The 6,324-nt window shown below is 44.1% G+C and overlaps 1 pseudogene; it reads left to right on the top strand.

Annotated features, from left to right (window-relative positions):
• Positions 1–4,535: 4,535 nt before the first annotated feature.
• Positions 4,536–5,387, top strand: LOC142175020 (18S ribosomal RNA; annotated as a pseudogene).
• The last annotated feature ends 937 nt before the right edge of the window (positions 5,388–6,324 follow it).

Genomic DNA, 6,324 nt, shown 5'->3' with positions numbered 1-6,324 from the left:
AGCCAGTTGCATGAAGCCATCAATATTACTTTAGCTTTAAACCTTATAACTGAAAAAGATTCAAGTGAAAGCCAGTTGCATGAAGCCATCAATATTACTTTAGCTTTTTCAATCAATCTTCTTTTTATTTTATTCTCGGCTGGTTGATATTACAATACGTCAGTTAGTTAAAATTTGATCCCCCTGAAAGACTAAAAGAATTTAGCTTTCCTGAAAAAAGTAAACTTACGGAAGCATCTATCTCTATCACACACTTCAATTCGCACATAAGACAATTCCTCTTTCTATACTCAATTACGTAAGAGTCCAGCTAGCTCGTCTTTGTCTAGCAGTTTAAGCCTTGGCCCACCAACTTCTTTTCAATTCACGAGCTGCATGATAAGAAAGCTCTCGATATCGGCTAGCTTTAGTTAGTTAAATAGACCAGGAAAGTCGTACTGCAACTATGCCATTAAAAATTTTGATTCCAATGCTGTGGAGACGAATCTTGCTGAACGAACTAATCTACTTTAGGGATTCACCTAGCAGCTTTTAACAGGAAAGCTCGTTCCACCACTTTGACAAATTCTTTCGCAACAGCTTGAACTGAACCGGCGCTATCAACGTGAACGAGAGAAAAACAAAGCCCATTACTCAATCAGGGGATCTAAGCCACAACTCTATTCCCGACTAGAAATCTATAAAGGACTTTAAGGGAGAGCTGCTCTCTCTATCTCAGCTGCTTTCCCTACTAGGGGAACAAGAGGCACTTTTTGTCTAAAGCCTACTTCCTCTCTATAGGCAATTCCTTTTTTGTGGTTTGTGCTGTAATAAGAAGGATGTTGCTATTCTAGAGTTGGCGTTCCAGAAAGACTGACTTAAGACTTTACCATTCACACCGACCAGCTAGTGCGCTCTTACTTGGTATCAGATCTTTTATAAATGAATCATTTGCCCTTCGATGGGAACTCCTACTACTTCTATCTACCTACATCATTCTTTCTTTTATAAATAAAGCAATTTTCCACGGTCAAGCCTAGTAGAGCTCCTAGTCCGGCAAGACTAGCAAAGATGCTATCAGGCCTAGTTACCATAAGAATGGAAGGGAAAGCGAAGGACAGAGACCATTTTATTAGAGCTTCAAGAAGAGTGAATTAAATTATTTACGGGTGACTGAACTGCAGGGATTTCTATTGTTGAGCCGGGTGAGCTAGGCTGCACTCGCCTTTTTGAATTGGCTATGCCAAAAGCGAGATCGTCTAGTTCTACCGGATGGGCATAGGACCTTTTAACAACTCCTATGCATTTTCTTCCTACTATCATGTAGTAATGGCATAAACGTCCCCTACTGGAACCAGTCTTTATCCAATCCCTTTCTTGCCTCTTGAATCTTCGTATTTTCTGATACTTTCTCAGTAGCATCTGGGTCCGAGATAGAATAGAAAGTTTGAGTTCAGTTCTTTCTTTCTTTGAAGGCCTTTGAAAGCCCCAAGACATATAGTTAGAATGGAACTGCCGTCTATTATATAGGGCTATTATATTCATGGGTACTCATCTACTAATGCCTAGCTACATCGGATTGACTACTACCCCGAGGACTCCGCTTCGATATCATCTAAAGAGTCAATGTTGATGGTCCTATCCTTTTTTCGAGTTCCCCAATCTTCTTTCTTCCCCTAACCTAAGACAGAAGGAGAAAGCAGCTCGTCAGGGAGTGGATGACCAAGCACAACAGAGTCAGTGTCGGTATAGTCAGACTTATTATTACGGATAATGGGGTCCATATGCATCATAAAGTAGGCAGCAGCCGCTGCCGCTATCTAGACCGCAGCCTTCCTCTAGGGGCGCCATTTTTCTATGGTCGGGCCAGTGTAGCTCGGTAGGTAGCGAGGTTGGTGTTTTCTTTAAGCTCTACACCGTGCTGGAACTCCTCATGAGAGAGAATCAATTCTTTCCACCTTCCTTAAGAAATGCATTTCATAATCCTTGTTAGGGCTGCATACCTCACCAATATAGGCCTCATACGCCTTAATCACGTTTTGGATCCTTCCAGACCAATCTTTCATCAATTTCTGGTTAACTGTGCTAGGTATACCCTCATGTAAGCACTCCGCCAAGTCTGTACTAGAAAAGACTCTGTCAAGGTTAAAAGCACCTGCGCGGATACTGGTCGGTCTAGAAAAGGATTTCCCCTCTCTAAAACCATTGAAAAGGTCTCCTCCAGGATAGATTGCCAAAGAGGAGCAATCATCCACTTTGGCAGAACGAATCTGCCTCATAGGATGGCGCCTGTCTTCCAACCAGGACTATGTACGGATATCGCGAGAATTTGATTCTTTGCCTAATTGACCTGCCAAAGGGAACTCATAAAAATAGTAAGTGTGCGCCATACCTACTCCCTCAGTAAAGAAGAAGACATCTACAATTTCTATTTTGATTTTTCTAAGGACATGCAAATTGATTTGTCCTCGATATCTCTTAGGGCATTGACACCCTGTCGATCGACTCTTGCCTTTTGTCAGTTAGCGGGTAAATACAACATTTCAATGTCTGTTCTACAATGCTTAGCTGGTGCAGGCTATCGTCTTCTCTCACCTTTGATGTCTACTCAATCTAAACATTGGGAACAACTGAAAGCGGCTGCTTCTAAACCCTATGGTTCTCATCGATTACCCTTAGAATTCAGGTTGGGTAGGGAAAAGCCTCTCAATCCCTATTTGAAGGCAAAAATGATCGATTCTCTTTTTCGAAGGGAATTAAAGCCTAAGGAGATAGGGCTCTTTTCAGACGAGCTGGTGTTCGATGGTGAACGAGAGATAGAGGAGCGCACACTTCTAGGCCAATGGGTAGATCAATGGTTGCGATGACTCTCTTGGTATCACACCTCAGCATGGTCGGGCATGGAACATGTTCACAAGGATCTTGGCATGATGGAAGGCCTAGGAGTACCGTGGAAGCATGAGGGTGCATGTGGAAGAGTGTCCAAGACAATGCCAAGAACACGTCAGGCCATGGAAGCACAATCTTGCGCTATGGAAGGTTCTAGAAGGTTCCAGAGTGATCTAGGAGTTGGTGGAATCTCTATGGAAGCACAAAGGAAACATGACATCCTCTCAGAAGCCCGTGTATATTAGTCAAAAAAGGGGACTCTCATGGGTCCGATGGCTCTTTGACTAGTGTGCCTGAAAATGTGATTGATAAATGGGCTTTTGAAACTCGATTTGTCGCAACCCTGTCTCCGCCTTTTCAAGTAGGGATCATCTCGGCAGTACAAGCAGTTATGATCCTACATTGCTGCTCGGTAGTGGCCTAAGGTTCAATGATTTATCTTCTGCGCTAAGGCTAACATCTCATCCCATCTTTCATCTTATTGCTTTGAGCTCTCTTCGGGAAAGTGTCAAAGTCTAACCTGCTGCTCCTTGATTTCACATAAAAAACGAAGTGCCTTCTGCTCTTTTTGCTCTTCTCTTTCTGTGTCTATTGATTTCCCGCCCACTCACATTTTCTTTATAGAATCTTTCTAGGCAGATAGGACAACTCATGCTTTCTCTTGGCCTTGGCTGCTTAGAGACATTTCTTTAGTTCGTCTTAGAGAATGGAATTCCTAATTCCGTTTTCGTCTTTCTTATTGTAGGTTGGTCATCTATTTCATTTTGAATTCCATCTCTTGCTTGGTTTCTGGTACCAGTTTCAGTTCCTTTGTTCAAATCAATATCTACTATGTCCGGCTTCCCTTCCTAGTTGTCCTGTTCAATCCGTTGTTCTTCTGTCTGAGGCAAAGGCGAATCCCTTTTACTGTATACGGTCGAGCTGGCTTGGCTGGTACATCAAGCATATCAGCATATTACTTGTTCGGTGTGGTACACATATCTTTCAATGTAAATCAAGTAAGAGAATTCATTCCCACTGTCTGAGGAAAACGTGAAGAATTACCATTTTATGAGCTTGTAAGGCCCGTTGTGTTGAAGTCCCTGAATAAAGAGGCTATACAAAGTTGGTGGGGAATTGGGCAGCCCCTATTGCCCAAGGGCAAGGCCACGTTAGGCCATTCTAGAACCTTCTATAGAATGCTAGCTTCTTGTAGCTTGTATGGCAGCCCCTTTGGCCGACCTAGGCAGCTTCCTAGGACTCTCTAGAGACCTCTAAGATGCCACCACTCCTTTGTGCTTCCATGGAGCTTCCACCATTCCTAGATCACTCCGGAACATTCTAGAACCTTCCATAGCACAAGATTTTGCTTCCATGGCCTGACGTGTTCTTGGCATTGTCTTGGCCACTCTTCCACATGCATCCACGTGCTCCCACGTTACTCCTAGGCCTTCCATCATGCTGTGAACATTTTCCATGCCCGACCATGCCAAGGTGTGATACCAAGAGAGCCATCGCAACCACTGATCTACCCATTGGCCTAGAAGAGTGCGCTCCTCTATCTCTCGTTCACCATCGAAGACCAGCTTGTCTGGAAAGAGCCCTATCTCCTTAGGCTTTAATTCCCTTCGGAAAAAAAAATTGATCATCTTTGCCTTCAAATAGGGATTGAGAGGCTTTCCCCTAACCAACCTGAATTCTAAGGGTAATCGATGTGAACCATAGGGTTTAGAAGCAGTCGCTTTCAGTCATTCCCAATATTTAGATTGAGTAGACATCAAAGGCGAGAGAAGAGGATAGCCAAATGGAAACTACCAAGCTGGAGTACGGTAAGGGCAGAGGGAATTTTTGGTGGAGTGGTGAAATGCATAGAGATCGAAAAGAACACCAACGGCGAAAGCACTATGCTGGGCCGATAGTGACACTAAGAGACGAAAGCTAGGGGAGCGAATGGAATTAGATACCCAGTAGTCCTAGTCGTAAACGATGGATACTAGGCGCTGTGCGTCTCGACCCATGCAGTACTGTAGCTAACGCATTAAGTATACCGGTTGGGGAGTACATTCGCAAGAATAAAACTCAAAGGAATTGACGGGGGCCCGCACAAGCGGTGGAGCATGTGGTTTAATTTGATGCAAAGCGAAGAACCTTACCAGGGCTTGACATGCCGCAAATCCTCTTGAAAGAGAGGGGTGCCTTCGGGAATGCGGACACAGGTGGTGCATGGCTGTCGTCAGCTCGTGCCGTGAGGTGTTGGGTTAAGTCCCACAACGAACGCAACCCTCATGTTTAGTTGCAATCGTTGAGTTTGGAACCCTGAATAGACTGCCGGTGATAAGCCAGAAGAAGGTGAGGATGACGTCAAGTCATCATGCCCCTTATGCCCTAGGCGACATATGTGTTACAATGGCCGGGACAAAGGGTCGTGATCCCGCGAGGGTGAGCTAACCCCAAAAACCCATCCTCAGTTCGCGTTACGTACTCGTTCGCCACTTTGTTCTCAACTCTTCTCACCTCCTAGGCGAGACAACCTACCTTTAGCTAGGAGCCTCTTTTCCTTCTACCCAGCTCCCCGAAAACAACGTTCGACTTGCATGTGTTAAGCATATAGCTAGCGTTCCTTCTAAGCCAGGATCAAACTCTTCTTTTGAGTATGATTGGGCCCTACAGTGGTAGATCCTTGTGAACCGGGCGTACTATTGAAGAACCTTCCGTGAACTTTTCTTCTCTTATGATTTTTGCTACTTTCGTTTTGACAGTATTGGTATTGTTTAGAGTATCAGCCTAGTCACTCAACTAATCCACTCGTGGAGTGCGTTTGGTATAGTAGTAGTCTGGTAGTTGAGACTTCGCCCCTTCTTCTTCAGTAAAGCCGAGCCCAACTATTATATTAATTACTCCAAACATAGCTTTAGAGGCTCTTACTAGATAAGGCGGCAGAATAGAAGTCTCACTACTAGCTTTTAGTCTTAAGCAGGAAACAGTGGTCAGGAATGAATGTTATACTAAACTATCCGCCATTTCATTAGGACATCACTTGCTTAGTCTTTTTGTAGCTTGATTGCGAAGCATGGTTTGGAAAGGTCACCTGAAAGACAGTATATATCAACATTCAAACCTATTCCTTTGTGGCTGTCCCCAGTGCTTAACGTCAGGTTCCCTCCACATACATATGAAAAGTAAGCTAGCCGTATTAGCTCATCAACTCGCCTTAACGCACCCTCACGATATAGGTGCAGACTTGCATACAGTATCACTTGCCTAACAGCTACCAAATGCGAAAGTTTCAATGTTGACGGGCTTATTGTCTCCTTTCTTATCTTAAAAAAAGGGAAAATAAGAGAGGGATCACTCCTCGGGCAGTCGCTGACCGTTGTGCCTTCCCTTCTGCTTACACCATTTCTTTGTGAATGCTCCGCTTTGCTCTTTGTCGCGTTACTTTCGCTAGCAACCAACTTTGGATTCTCTTTATGGCAC

Source organism: Nicotiana tabacum, chromosome 20 (genome assembly GCF_000715075.1).
Source record: "Nicotiana tabacum cultivar K326 chromosome 20, ASM71507v2, whole genome shotgun sequence".
NCBI classification, from domain to species: domain Eukaryota; kingdom Viridiplantae; phylum Streptophyta; class Magnoliopsida; order Solanales; family Solanaceae; genus Nicotiana; species Nicotiana tabacum.
This window is presented reverse-complemented; position numbering and strand designations above follow the sequence as displayed.